The sequence below is a fragment of the Ornithodoros turicata genome, chromosome 6 (assembly GCF_037126465.1).
Source record: "Ornithodoros turicata isolate Travis chromosome 6, ASM3712646v1, whole genome shotgun sequence".
Classification (NCBI taxonomy): Eukaryota; Metazoa; Arthropoda; class Arachnida; order Ixodida; family Argasidae; genus Ornithodoros; species Ornithodoros turicata.
The window spans coordinates 16273093-16288646 of NC_088206.1; the positions used below are offsets into that span (position 1 = coordinate 16273093).

The window sequence follows — 15554 nt, forward strand, 5'->3', positions numbered from 1 at the left end:
ATCATGGCTGCTATACGCGTCGGTAAGGATTTCTACGCTGCCGGCACCCAAGCCCTCGTGAAACGCTGGGACAAGTGCATTAGTGCAGCTGGAGATTAGGTTGAAAAATAAAACTAATTTCTCGCCTGTCAGTTCATTTTACTTTTGCGAAAAATGAAAAGTCCCGGTTTGACTTGAACACCCCTCGTAGTAAAGAAAACGAAAGAAGTTCACGTAACAGCGTGTCCGCGCGCTGCGATTGCAGAGCGAGTTGTCACGTGGTATTTTTTGTATTTCGCGGGCTTACTTTTAGGCCGGACAAAGCTATATTACAAGTTTGCCAATATTTTAAAACTTCTCTTTAGGTACAATGAAAAATAAAAAAAAAGAAGACCGGGTGCTTTCAACATTCAGTGGGACTCATTCGCATAGAGTGCCCAATATTTTTTTATATGTTTATTCATTCAAATGCATCCTATTTGGAAAACCGTATATACATGGGCCTTGAAAAAAAAACGAACGAAAAATGTAAAAAAAAAGGCGCGGGAGATAATCTAAACTAAATAACAAAGCGGATATGAAAGTGATACATGAAGATACATGAAATGAAAGCATTATTTGAAATAAGGAGGGTATCGTTGTAACTTGATGGAGCACTGAAGTGACCCCTTCCCCGTCTTTTTTTTTGGGGGGGGGGGGGGTTGCAGCGTGTTCAGCAACAGTAAAATGGGCTTCTGTGAAAGATCGACGAGCTGCACGGCGCGCATGAGGGATTTTTTTTCGTGTTAGCGCCGCGAAGCAACTGTGGCTATGAGTAGCATGCAGACGTGGACAGATGGAGAGATGACAGCAGGAACGAGTGGGGGACAGGGGGGAGGGAGGCATTTGTTCCGCACATCTTTTAAAAATTTTCCACCCTTGGAAAGAGCGTATATCAGAGAGTGGAGGGAAGCAGGAGGTACGCAGTGACGTCACCTGCCCCCTAGCACATGACTCTTAACGTAGACTGGCGCAGCTCAAGCTGATGGACAGCTTGACGAATGAGAAAGGGGTTCGAGCCACCTTAAAGCCCCTTTAAGGCACCTGCCTGTATGGAGCAACACATGTTGGTTACCCTATGTGATTAATGTGAGGCATTGCGGACTATTTTTTTTTTTTTTTTCAGTTGTGATGGTTAGGATTTTAAAAAGATGTCGCACACAATAGATCTCTACCTAGCTGTCTGTAAACAAATGACGTCATGGTGTTCGACAGCATCACGAATTTGGTAGAGTTGAACTACGTTCAACGCTAGTGGCGAACAAGGTCGCGCCCAAAAGCCACGGTCTTGAGGGGATTACGATGGTCTCTGAAAGGGACGCGACCTTCGGTGCTATGAAGGATGAAAGTCACTGAAAAGGTTAGCCAGCTGTAGAACTCGAACCCACATCTTCTGGATTACCGGTAGTCCAGAAGATGTGGGAAGAGTCCTACAGCTGGCTAACCTTTTCGGTGACTTTCATCTTTCATCGTTAATTTCTTAGGCAACTTGAGGCCTTGTATGTGATTGTCCCTTCTATGTTGTTGCAGCCTCAGAACATCAGTTCTCCCATCTTCGGTCCTAGTTTTCTTTCAATAGGAGGCAGCGAACAAATGCCCATTCGTGGAACCCGGTAGCAGCTCATAAGCACCAAATGCTCATAACCTCCAAACGCTCAAAACCTCCAAACGCTCATATGCACCGAAAAAAAGTTGGTGGTTTTGAGCGTTTGGTGGAAATGAGCAGGAGGGGAGAAGCTGCTCATAAGCACCAAACGTCCAGAACATCCGAATGCTCATATGCACCGAAAGGCTGGAGACCACAAAGGCCGGGTCTTCCTCTCCCGCATTTGGAACAAGGTCATAGAGTGAGAAAGGTGGAATGAATGGCGACTACATAGGACGCTTAATGTGTCAGTTTGAAGTTTATGTAACAGCTTGGTCCTGCTTGTATGTAGTCAGAACGAATTTTTATGGAAGTTTATTTTTATCTATCGTAAGTCAATGGGTGTTTGAACGCCGTAGTGTCCGCCCATTTGGTCGAACGCCGTTTGGTCAAATGACGTTTGATCGAAGGCGTTTGATCGAAAGCCGGTTGATCGACGCCGTTTGTTCGAAGGGAGTTCAAAACTGCATGCACTGTGTCATCCGCACCTCTTTTTCTGTAACTTTTGACTCGAGCACACGGAGCTGGCAATTAGGGTACTCTGCTTTTTTTCATTTTTATTATTATTATTCCTTTTTCTTTCTTTCTCTCTCTCTTTTTTTTTTTTTTTGCAGGGAGACCGCTGGTTACTTGCAGACGTTTGTAATTTACGAACCAGTCGGACACATGTTGAAGAAAGTTGGCCCAGGTTGGGAGCAGCCGATAGTCTGTGTTTCTTCTGAGCACCCTTCTCATTGCTGGTGACATATTTAAAGGGAACGGTCTGAAACGGGATAGCCATATGTGCGCGAAAGCCACTCGAAGTCTGTGGATGCTAAGAAGGAAATTTCGCCATGGCACAACGAAATATATTAAATTAACAGCATATAAAACCTTAGTTCAACCTCGTTTAGTGTATGCATCTGCAATCTGGGTCACTACACATGCACGCTATCCGAAAAAATAGAGAAAGTACAAAGATCTGCTGCCCTGCTTATCTTGTCTAGGTTTCGAAGGACTTCTTCGGTTACATGTCTGTTGCAAGAACTAAATTTAGATTCACCTGCACATAGGCGAAAAGTAAATAAACTAGAACTGTTCTTTCTCCTATACAATGGTCAGTTGATTGTCAGAAACAATAATACATTATTAAAATTTATCCACATTCAACAGGAATAAATAATCGAAAAATGTCATTAATTTATTTTTATTTATTTGCCAAAAATGTTTAATACTTGAAATCAATTATTATTTGCAAAGTGGGTTAGCATGAGGAATGTGTTTACGAGCAAACGGGTTACACGCAGTTAAATGTTGCTGATAACGGCATTTAGAACTCCGATCTATTCTCCGAACTATTTGCGATAACGGCATTTAGAACTCCGGCGTTCAAAACTCCAAGTGAACCAATAAAAAATCGATCAAACGACCGCTACCGTTTCGATCTTCGATGAAATGTCTTTCGACCAAATCATATGTCGGCACAGTTCCTATAGAAGTCGACCAGGATGCACATTCCCCCAGGCCGTCAGTCGTGACGTTGCCCACCTCTGTGAGGCCAACAACGGCGAGACCTTTCATCGTCACCACAGTGAATTAAATTCGCCTACCTGAGGTAGAGTGTGGTTGACAAAACGTGTAAGAGAAAATGTGGCCGATTAACGGATATCAACATGGAACGCCGTCTACCCCATAGCGCCTTTAAGCTACATAAACGAGTAAACACAAGAGAAAACGAGTAGTAAAAATAAACTGAAGAAATAACATTAAACTGAATATATGTTAGAGGTTCAACGATAACACCCAGTGAGCTTGAACTAGCGGTGCAGGAAGGAGGATTGACGCTGCACAGCGTCGCAGTCAGGCACTGGCGTCATCGAATAGTTCTGTAGCATTCGCTACATTCCACAGCATAAAGTCTGCGTCGTGAAGCGTACATTAGAAGTAGTTTTGGCATGTGCTACAACGTGTCTGTTTTTGCATGTTCTTGCCTGTGTAGGTATTTTTTTGGGGTCTAAATATCTGTCTATTTTCATGGTTTTGGCACGCAAATTTCCGAGTTCTACTTATAAGAGGAAGTAATGTTGTTCTTAAATGCCTAAAACGGTGGGCAAACAGAAATGAGTTGAAAACCAATCATCCAAAGAACCAAGCCAGTCATCTTCCAGACCGAAGGTAAAATAACTATAGGAGCGAGAATGTGTAGGGTGTTGGATGGAGTTTCGGAAAAAAAATAGTCCCGGAAAAGTTCTTCCCGGAAAAATTGGTCCCTGGTTGCGTGGCGCAAGAAATGGTCCCGCGCGGTTCCGTGCGCCCAAAAATACAGGAGCGTCGTTGTGGATATCTGATAAACCGAATCATAGCCAATCAAGTGTTATCATTCGCACTCCTCATTTGTTCGAAATTGGAAGACATGCTTTTTAAATTAACATTAATCTTAATGAACAATAAATGCTGCACGCCATTTAATGAGGAACATAAAAGCGGTTCCATTTGCTGCACCGCTTGTATTGCACAAATTGCGTCTGTTCTTTCTGTTCCCCTCTTTATTTTGCGGAGATACAGACAACGCGACAAGATCATGAAGCAGTTCTGCAATGTCTGCTACCTTCTCCTAAAAGTGAAAAATAAATAAATAATTAAAAAGGAAGAGTCGTCTTTCTGCAGAACGAAAATTCAAATCTTAGTTCTTTCTTATTCTCACTGATCAGGCCATATCTTCTGTTTTGTCGACCAACTCGTGGAGTGGTAAAAGTTCTTTCGATTTCTGCAAAACGCTAACAACTTGGGGCAGTGTCAATGGGAACTTGAACTGGAGAATCGCAGCAAAAATTTTGACAACAACAACAACAATAAATGAAGAAGTGATGATGACATGGGATGTAAAAATTTTGAAGTAAAAATGGTAGACATCGATGCCACGAACTTATAATGGAATATCCTTTTGTGTCATTGAGAGAAAGAGAGGACGCCAAACAATTTTTAACGTACACCTACAAGAAAGCCTCCAGGAGATATATCTGAATCCTTGCATTTGCGTCAGCATTCTATTTTCTGACCACACCAGCTACTGTAGCTGGTGCTAGAAAGAAGTCTCAGCACAATGAAACTGACCGATCAAGAATATCCTGCGCTCAATTAACCATAAGAGATGTCAGACTTTCTGAGTTCGTAGTCAACCGAAAACATGATTATCATATCTCTGGACTATGACGCATTGATTAACCAACTTGCGAAGAACAAGGCTCGAAAGAAGGGTTTTGCGCAAATGTTCACTGCAGGCCTATGTATGCATAATATAAACCCTATATAAATATCGTATTCCAGCGTCTGCACTGTAAGTGAACCCGGACATATGTTCGGAGGGGACCACGCTGTTTGTTGCTACAGCCCTGGGAGTCGAGTGCCTTTCGAGCTAGAATCAAGTCTTTTGTCCTAGGCTGCCTCCATGTCTATGAAAATAAAGCTCAAATTGAAATCCATAAACGAGAAGGCGCTATTCGTTCTGGCTACATACAAGCTAGACCAAGCTGTTACATAAACTTCAAACTGATACATTAAGCGGCATTGGTAATCGCCATTCATTCCACCTTTCTCGCCCTATGACCTTGTTCCAAATGCGGGAAAGGAAGACCCAGTCTTTGTGGTCGCCCGCCTGTCGGTGCATATGAGCATTCGGATGTTCTGGACGTTTGGTGCTTATGAGCAGGTTCTCCCCTCCTGCTCATTTCCACCAAACGCTCAAAACCACCAACTTTTTTTCGGTGCATATGAGCGTTTGGAGGTTTTGAGCGTTTGGAGGTTATGAGCATTTGGTGCATATGAGGCACAACCGTGGAACCCAGCTGTCCCCTTCCCATCTGTTTCGGTTTCAGTCTGTCTACCAACGTCATCATGACGTTTGTCGAGTAGAGGTTTATTGCTGCCGCTCAGTAAACCAACGCGTTTCGCATGTATACAAATCTTTTGGCTTGAAGTCACGGCCATCTGTGAGTGCAAGTACCGGCAGTGATTGAGTGCTTGCACTTTGCAGCCTCACGTGCAAGCTTTAAACTAGAACTTAGTAGCTCATTATTCATTCATGTAGCTCATTATTGTTTTTCGTCACTTTAAACTTGGCTCGAAGTAAGGGTGTATCTTTTCTGTCGAATATTGTATCCCTTTATATGCGCGCACGTAAAGAGGAGCAAACAAGCTTATGCAAAACTTGGCTGTTTAGCGCCGCAGTACCCGACAAAAAGGGATTACCTTTTATCTGTCGCTCGTATTAAAGGATTACGCTTTGAGCGAGAAAAGTGTTTCGTACAATGCAACAACAACAAACATTTTGGAAGCTCTTGAAACTCGATGAAAGATGAAAGTCACTGAAAAGGTTAGCTAGCTGTAGGACTCGAACCCACATCTTCTGGATTGCCGGTCCAGGGCTCTACCAATTGAACGAAGCTAACACGCCTTCTCAGCGACTTCCAGGATGCGTCATCTGAAGGGACAAACCAGCCACTCTCTCTCACTCATCCTCCTTTCACTCTTACATTTTTGCGCACTCATACAAACATTCATACGACGGGATCGACGCAGGCGGCAACTGTTGAACATGAAAGAACTGATGTCCTGAGGCTGGAGCAACATAGAAGGGACAAATACATAAAGAAAGATGAAAGTCACTGAAAAGGTTAGCTAGCTGTAGGACTCGAAGCCACATCTTTAGATTGCCGGTCCAGGACGCTACGAACAGTTGCCGCCTGCGTCGATCCCGTCGTAGGGTTGCCACCTTTCGCACTGAAAAATACCGGCTGAGGGAGAGAAGATGGAATAGAGGGAGAGGGTAATGCTCGCGGGAAAGGGAAAGTGGGTGAGGGGAGGATGAGCAGAGAGAGAGAGAGAGAGAGAAAGAAACAGGCATGAGAGAAACAGGCATGAACGTACGCCACACTGGATTGTATTGGAGCAACCGGATTGGATTGCCACTCACTTTGAAAAACGCATCGACGCAGACAAACCCTTCTTTGCAGGCGGATATCTCATGATAGTTGAATACGGCCTAAGTTCTAGCTGGCAAGACACGACCACCAACAGCTTTACACAACCACTGCTGTTGTCCCCTCCGAACACAAGACTGTAATGAATAACTAAGAAAACGTCTGGTGACTGCGGAGTTGGGTCTGGGCTTCAGATTTATTCAAGCTGTAGTGGAATGTTGAAGGGAAAACCCCGAAAAAGCCAATGTGAAAGGTCTTGAGCCACAAATACCGGCAAAAGGATGCCGGTATCATCCTTCTACCGGCAACCGACAGAGAGAGCAAATAACCGACCCTGCTGGTATAATACCGGCCTGGTGGCAACCCTATCCCGTCGTATGAATGTGTGTATGAGTGAGCAAAAATGTAAGAGTGAAAGGAGGATGAGTGAGAGAGAGTGGCTGGTGTGTCCCTTCAGGTGACGCACCCTGGAAGTCGCTGAGAAGGCGCATTAGCTTAGTTCAATGGGTAGAGCCCTGGTCTGGCAATCCAGAAGATGTGGGTTCGAGTCCTACAGCTAGCTAACCTTTTCAGTGACGTTCGTCTTTCATCGTTAATTTCTCAGGCAAATTGAGGCTTGTATGTATTTGTCCCTTCTACGTTGTACCAGCCTCAGAACATCAGTTCTTTCATGCTCTTGAAACTCTGCTATGTAGCATGATAATCCTATACATAGGTGCATACATCCGGGAAGAATGAAAAGCGACCAAACGCGCTTCTCGGTGCAGTGCGACCAGTTCCCAGACACGAATAGACACAGAAAAAGAAGAAAAAAGGTCACCTCCTGAGCTGTCGTGTGAGCTGCAGTATATACCGGACTCTTGGACCAGGAGATATCACACTTCCATATTTTGCTTCCTGCTATGCCAGCGCTATACCCTTGGTTGGTTTTCTGTACATACCCAAGGTCGGAACCGGGGACAACGTCCCCGGAGAAAAGGTCCCTTCAAACGTCCGTCACATGGAGTTATACTTCATCGCTCGTAACTCGAATCAGTGACTATTAGAGCGCGAATTTTCGTGTCAGTTTTCTTTATTGTTGACATGGTCTTGTACTTGAGCGGGGCTTCAAACACGATTCTGGTTCAAACCTATGGATCTGATTAGAAGAGTTCTGCAGGAATGTTGCAAGTATAGGTTGAAGAAGAAAAAGAAAGAAAAAAAGCAACGTGGAACTTTCAGCAACACCACGCATATTTTAATGATTCAGACTTAAAAGTGCATTTTAAAATTTGGATTTTTCGACGCATTATTTTTAAACTGTTGTATCGGCTAACGATATTATTGAGTGAAGAATACACATCTTTTTCCTGTATCTGTATGAAAAGTCTTGGTAATTGTAATATAAACGCACTGCCATTTTAACGAGCATGACAATTCATAGGATTGACGTGGGGACGGAATGATTCCCGAGCAGAATGGCCATAGTACGAGGACGTTAGATTCTGTGTATTGGGTGCCGTGCTTTCATAGCAAGTACAATATCTTATGTATATCTTATTTATCATATATTATTCATAGATATCTTTATAGATATGCAATATCTTTAGAGATTTCAGTTCATAGTTGCACGTATATTTCGGGAGCTTTTAGTGCACAATTGTCTACACTTTGTTGAATGCACTGTATACACGGGATTAAAAACTGTGTTGCCAACAAGCCCAAACCAATAAAAGAGCAGGCACGAAGCAACCTTTGTGGGATGCACTTTTGAGGGGATCATTTCTCCTACACCATTTAAGGTATAGCGTCATGTATTGTGCATTGCAGTATACGGCATCGTACATAATACCGTGAGGGATCATAGCTCAGTATTAAGTAATATATATTTATACAGAAAATTCTTGGTAGCGTTCTGGCCTGCCGAGCTCAATATGTGAGGCAGGCACACATTACTTACTAATGAATTCAAAGTTGTAGAAGTCATCGGCAGTCGTACCGATGCAACATGTCGCAACGGAAAGAGCCAGTCTTACTCTAACAATGAAAGATGAAAGTCACTGAAAAAGGTTAGCCAGCTGTAGGGCTCGGACCCACATCTACTGGATTACCGGTCCAGGGCTCTACCAATTGCGCTAAGCTAACACGCCTTCTCAGCGACTTCCAAGGGTGCGTCATCTGAAGGGACAAACCAGCCACTCTCTCTCACTCATCCTCCTTTCACTCTTACATTTTTGCTCACTCATACACACATTCATACGACGGGATCGACGCAAGCGGCAACTGTTGAACAAGAGAGAACTGATGTTCTGAGGCTGGAACAACATAGAAAGGACAAACACATACAAGGCCTCAAATTTCTTTGTATGTATGTATGAGGCTTTGTATGTGTTTGTCCTTTCTATGTTGTTCCAGCCTCAGAACATCAGTTCTCTCTTACTCTAACAAGTTCCACGGACTTACGTACGTGTATATTTGTTTTGTTTTGTTTTTCGCACCGCGTCCTCGCAACAGCAACTACACGAATGACGAATGGGTGAGGTGTCCTCCCAATCGCACTTTAGCTTACCGCACATTAACGTGCGCAGTATTTTTCTCTACCTCTCCCTGAGGCTGCATATGATCGCTGTAAACATCGTCTTCATTCTCGGGCTAAAACGCGGCTGAGAGAGCATTTGCACGCGAGGCAGCATTTACGGGGTGACCGTATATACGGTGAACCCAGAAAGAGCGTCCACAAATCACAACCAGTCCATTTTAAACACTGTCATGCAATCATGCGAGACACAGCCGCCGACGATTATACTTCACTCCTCCGAGCGAATTTTAACTGAGCCCTATTTATTTAACGACGAGTTCCCACAAAATGTAGGGCCACCGGCACGGGACAAGAGTGTGCTTCATAATAAATGATCGTCCTTCTTTTCTCCCCAAGTGGATATGGGACGCGTGTGCAGCTCACTTTTAGTCCCTCGTCAACCGACGCCTCTGGAAAATTTGCCGAGAGAGAGAGGAGGAGGATTGTGTCAGTTTGTGAATAATGAATAACCCCCTCCTCTGCTCATCCTTCTACTTCTACTGACGGCTTGAACGTCCGTGAGGGAGGAAACTTGCTTTGTTTATCCCTTTTTTGTTCCTCTCGTTCGTCTCACTTCGTCCTGCATTCTCGGGAACTGAAGAGAAAAAGGAAAGAGACGAGATTAAACCCCTTGCCATATTTATTCAAAGATTTGTCTAGTTGGTGAGTCAGATAATTGCTCCATGTAAACGGGAGCAGAAGGGACGTGCCTGGGGACAGGTGGGATTAGAAGAACTCCGTTATCCGTACTTTTTTTCTTCTTCTCATAAACCATATTTTGTAGGAGGTTGTTATAGGAATAGTGCACTTAAGAAGATGAGGACCGCCTGTGTTTCGGGTAATTGCGTTTGCGCGCTGGTTATTTAGTGACTCTAGTGTATCGTGCAGTGGAGATTATATCTGCGCCAGCTCATAACTCAGTTTAAAACCATGTATGTATATCGCTGAGGAATAAGAAAAAGTTACCAAGTGGGACACAAGAGCATGAGTCCTAAATGCGTATGCCCCACGGGAGACTGTACGCTCTGATTATTGGGAAAGAAGCTGTTGAGAAAAAGTGCACTGCAACATGTATTGCATTTCTTGCAAAAAAAAAGTAATAAACTAAAAAAAACGTGTAGTGACGATGAAGGAGGAAATTTGTCGCTTAATTTGTAGCTGTTCGCAATATTTTATTAACATAATTATCTAATTACACAAGTAACTGCCCATATTACACTTTGCCTTTAACTCACACAATAACAACGTAACTGTTCTTCGTGCAAACTGTATCGTTACAATTATGTCAAACTGCTAAAATGTGTACAATCTACCAGTCGTATGTACACATATATCAGGCAAAATTCGACTGAAAAATTGGCTGCGATTATTTACACTATTTACATGGTCAGAATCCCTCGTTAGAAAACGAGGTTCCTCAGAGCAACGCGCCCATATTAATACGCCCAGTTTGTAGCTTACTACCCGAGGGCACACTGGTTAGTATATGAGACACGAAATCATGATGCGATGGGTGCACGAATAATGATACCATATCCAAGTCTTTGGTGTGACGCACTCGTGGCTAGATAACGTCTATGCACAAAGACATAAATGTCACAATATGATATGACATAACAAGTTCCACATTTCAGCGTTCGTCCCAGCCGGCTGCAATCACTTCTTCGTTTGCGTGCTTTTGTTTATATAAGTTCCCCAGGAGCACAAAGTCAATCAAAGCCACGCTGCTGCTACGCGCGGAACCGCTTTTGCCTAATTCGAACAGAAAGGAGCAGAAACCGGAAAATACACGAAAGAACTCAACGTAAGATAGGATCGAAAAAATAAGTAGAGCAGAAAAAGTCTCGGGTAAAATAAGCGACACAAAAGAAATAACTTCCCTCTGGTATGCGAGTGAGAGAGCAGAATTTGATTACGATTCTGCGCTCTCGGAGCTGCGGAACAGAGAGAAGCGTATAGAAATTTTCTTTGGTTCATGCACGCCAATGTTGTCCGGACCCGTTAGCTCCGAGCACACTGGTTCCGAGGTTATTTCGGACTAGGGGGAACGCGCTACTTTTTGTAATACCTTCGTGTAATATATATGCGTGTGCTCTCGACTCTTTCGTGCAGGTGTGCATTCTTTCTTTTTGACTTCGAAAACGCGTTCCCTCGAATCGTACCAGCTTTATTTATTTCCTTTTACTTTATTTTTTTGCAGCGGACGCTTATGGAGTGATTTTTGTGTGTGTGTGTGTGAAAAGCTACCGACGTATGTATTTGCGAAATCGCGCTATAAAGAGAGCAGTCATTTGAGATATCTGTGCCAGCGATCTTCCTTTTTTTTTGTGTGTGTGTGTGTGTGTCCTTTGATTGTATGTGTGTGTTCCTGTTCTTTTTGATATTACCGCATCTCCTACAGCGTCGTATACAATCCACTTTTGTTGCTCATGTGGCAGTATTGTGAAGTAAGATGATTGTGTTTGTACAGAACGAGTATATTTGTAACGCAAGCGCGTGTGAGAGGGTATAGAGCTTGATTTATTGTAGGAACTGGTTCTGTTTGTTTGATTATATTCGTATTGCGTAGCTGCGTTCTACACTGGCTGCGGTACACTCATAGACACAAGGGAACAGAGGAGTGACAAGCTTTTATATTTGCATGTCCTATCCTTGAAAATAAGAAGAGAGTGCGTACACAGGGGTCCCGTCTGGCGGCTTCCAACTGTAAGAGGAAACGGCTAGAAAAGAGACAAGGGAAACCACCTCACCTGTATTCCGGGCATATTTTCGCGGAGCTATATGTATGCAACTGGGGAAAGCATTATAATGCCAAGAGCGCGGGGTGTTCTTTATACATTCTTCGCCGATGGCTGGGATGTTTGGCGACGAGAACTCTTTTGCGTTCTTCTGTGTGTATGTTTTCTTCCTCCCCTCCTGCTTCATTCTTATTTTAGCTTCTGGAATTTGCGAGGAGGTGATGTGTAGCGCGAGGAGCCGTCGGGGGTATTGGCGGTCAGAATTGTCTCTCGTCGACTTCTGCCGAAGGTATGCCTTCGTGAGGACATAGCCAAGAAGAAAGAGTTTGGCCATAAACGAAATCGCGGTTTGAATCTCCCTTCCGAAATGGCTTTCGCGTGTAAATGGCCCGAATCATTTTTTCGAGGAGCTCACTCATAATAAACACGCAAAGGTGTGGGCCTGTATGGAACCATGCGAAATGTATGTGCAATAACTGAAGCTTCTTTTTTTTCGTTTCGTACATTGGTTTTAAAATGAGCAGTTGCTTTACCAATACCGGTATACGACACTGGCGAAATCCTTTCGGCGCGAAACATAAACGCAGTTAACATTGACGGGTATAAACGTTGTTATTATTGCGCCTCGGGGTCGTAAACACGCTGGATGGCGTTCTTATTACGAAGCCTCGCGTTGCCGCTAAATGGTGTGAACTGCCTCGCCGAAGACCGGGCTTCACAACAGTGTGTTGCAAATTGCGATACAGCCCCGGTGAAAATGTTGCATGGCTGTGTGTTCACACGAGCGACATCCTCACGGAATATTCTAGCGGAAGAAAAAGCGAAAACACTGCTCACGGAGCCGACGTTCCGTCCTGTGTTATGTTGAGCATATACGGTGCCGGAATATCGGGAGTGGCGTACCGCGAACTTAGCAGACGGCACTTAGCAGATGACACCGTCAGCGTCTTTCCCTGTCGTCTGCTACGAAATATCTTGTGGCTGTGTCGCAGGGGGACGTTCTCCACGGTTAGCAGTGTACGTGTACACATGACGTTGAGCGCTCGCGCACACGTGACAACAGAAAGCTGTGACGTTTTTCACATCCTCCGCTGTAGTATTCTGAGGAATGTCGCTCGTCGGAATACATGGTGAGAGAACGAGTGAGGAAAAAACGATGGTGACATCGGTCGCGCCGCGGTTCAACCATCTGCCCCAGGACACTCGTACGTGCGTTAAACCAAGACGCTAATAATTTTCTTGAGATAGAGATAGACATGGAATGGAGAAGACGAAAAAAGGTAAACTGAAGGGAAGCGAAATATAAGTAAAATAAGGGGAAAATATAAGTAAGGTACGCTTTCTTGAGACACTGTGAACGTTGAGTCTTAAAAGCGTATGAAACGAAGACAGAGTCAGAGCCCTTTACTACGATATTTGAAGCGGCAATATATAGTATGCATGATAAACCAGTGCAACGCATCGCCAGCAGCACATCGACATGTTTCACATTCTGTTGTCTCCTTCCTTGGAACTTCGTTGGAACAAACATCCTTCTAGACTCCTTGGTAGCCACATCTCGCTACCATAAGCATACTGGAGTAGCCGGCCCAACTCTAGTTGGGCCAATATCTTCAGATTTTGCTTTCTTTATACCAACCAACCAACCAGTGCAACGGAGACAGGGCAACACGACACAGAAGACGCACTCACTTCCAACGGACATTTAATATACTGCATTGTGTTCTACAGGAAGAAGTTTCGAAACATGATTTTTCGTATTTAATTAGATTTCTCCATGTGGAGCAATGTTTTTCTCGAGGTTTTTAATTGCTACACAGAGAAATGTGCGATTAATCGTTGTATTTTGTTGCCGAGCGGACTGCCGACACCGCGGCATGTTACTTGGGAAGAGCGTTCGTCCTGGACCGACTTCACGGGGAAGTGTACCCGCTGGGCTGGGCACTTCGAGCGTCCTAGGAAAAGCCACGTCGAAGGAAAACATATACAGAGAACACAAATACACTAAAACGAGCATGGAAGGCATGCCGAACATACTCGTAGCAGTCTTTTTTTTTATCGCGTAAGCGGAACATATACTACTCCAGTAACTGTCACGTAAAATATTTCCTGTGGGAAGAACATTTCCCGATAAAATTACTGTACAAGAATGCACGCTGAGGCAACGAACTCTCCCTGGTCCTTCTAGCGTGTTGTGACGTCATATCATCCGAGCACTGTTATTGGCTGCTGAGAATCGTCAGCGCGGGAGCAAGGGCAAGGCGACCGGTCGTCTCGTCTGCTGCGCGTCAGTGGGACGGACGGTGCCGGCGACTGATACAACCACAAAAGGAAAGAAAGAAAAAAGGCGCGCCTCACTATTGGACGAATGACGTGACGTCACAGACTGGCAGTGGAGGGGGAGAGGGCTTTTCTGAAACGCGAGATTGAAAGTACTCATGCGCGCACCAGGGTTGCTTGCTGCACTCGTACGTTTTGTGCGAATATCAGTCCCAATAAGGCTTGCAATTCAAATTTATATTCCTCCTGACACATTTTTTTAGCCCATCCGTGCTCCTTTAATGGCCGGTCGCACACGTTTCGGTCGATTTTGAAACGTGTCATTTTATTCCTCGTGGACCACTGATCACATTATCAAAAATCCCACCCGAAAGAGTGTCGTGGTTTGACTGTTATTCGATTTAATACATCACAGGATGTTGAGAGCATGCCGGAATTCCTTCTCTGGAAAAACGAGAGAACGTCACTCCCTAAGAACCAATGGGGGGGCGACCTTGAGAAAACGAATGCCGCGGCCGTGCGGTCGTCTTAAGGCTGATTCACATTACTGCGTTTACGGCTGCGTACAACGTCTTACGTGTACGTTCGTTCTATCCTGAAGGATGTTCCGTTGTAATGATTCGCTGTCAGCTTACGTAACGCGCAAGCGCAACTGTAAACGCAGTAGTGTGAATCATCCTTTACAGAGCTTACGGGGCGTCTGGAGACGGCGCGCCTTTCCTCTCTGCGCCGCCCTCTCACTCCTCCGCTTAGTGAGCGACGTCACGCCGCCGGAGCCTCTGCAGCCGCGGAAGCGGCCGAGGTGCTCTTTATAATTCGTTTATTTATCATCTAAGCAGTTTTCACGACGAAAAAAAAAAGCCAAGTAGATTGTGGCCGATGCCGAACTTAGTCGTATCAGTTTCATAGATGGGTTTCCGGACGCGACCGTCCCTTTAAAACTTCACCGCATAGCACGCTCACAGCCAACCATAATCCCGAATGACAACGTTCTCACCCATGATTTGTTGAAAACAGGAGGCAGGGCCTTTCTTGTGACACTTATGCTGTTCATAATTATATATAAAGAAAAATTATTACATTAACCTGATGATATGTATAGTGTAAGCAGTGAATAACAGCTGTTCATAATACATGACATTCTCGGGTAAACATAAACAAGCCCCCGTCAAAACTTGCGGTGCCACGAAGGCTTCCGGTCCTTCCGCGACTAAGGACGCTCGGAACCAGCCACCATGCAGAATGATATCTTTCACTTCCCTGATTTGTTGAAAATGGGAGGTGTACGCTTCTTTGTGGCAATTTGAATGAGGCTTGGGCAGTGACGTCACGTTTGGTCACGTGACTCGGGAAAACAT

General features: G+C 44.5%; 1 protein-coding gene across 3 annotated transcripts in view; it reads left to right on the forward strand.

The window, feature by feature from the left end:
* LOC135399261 (uncharacterized) overlaps positions 1 to 15554 on the forward strand; it is a 112288-nt gene that overhangs the window by 11877 nt on the left and 84857 nt on the right. The window lies entirely within an intron of this gene.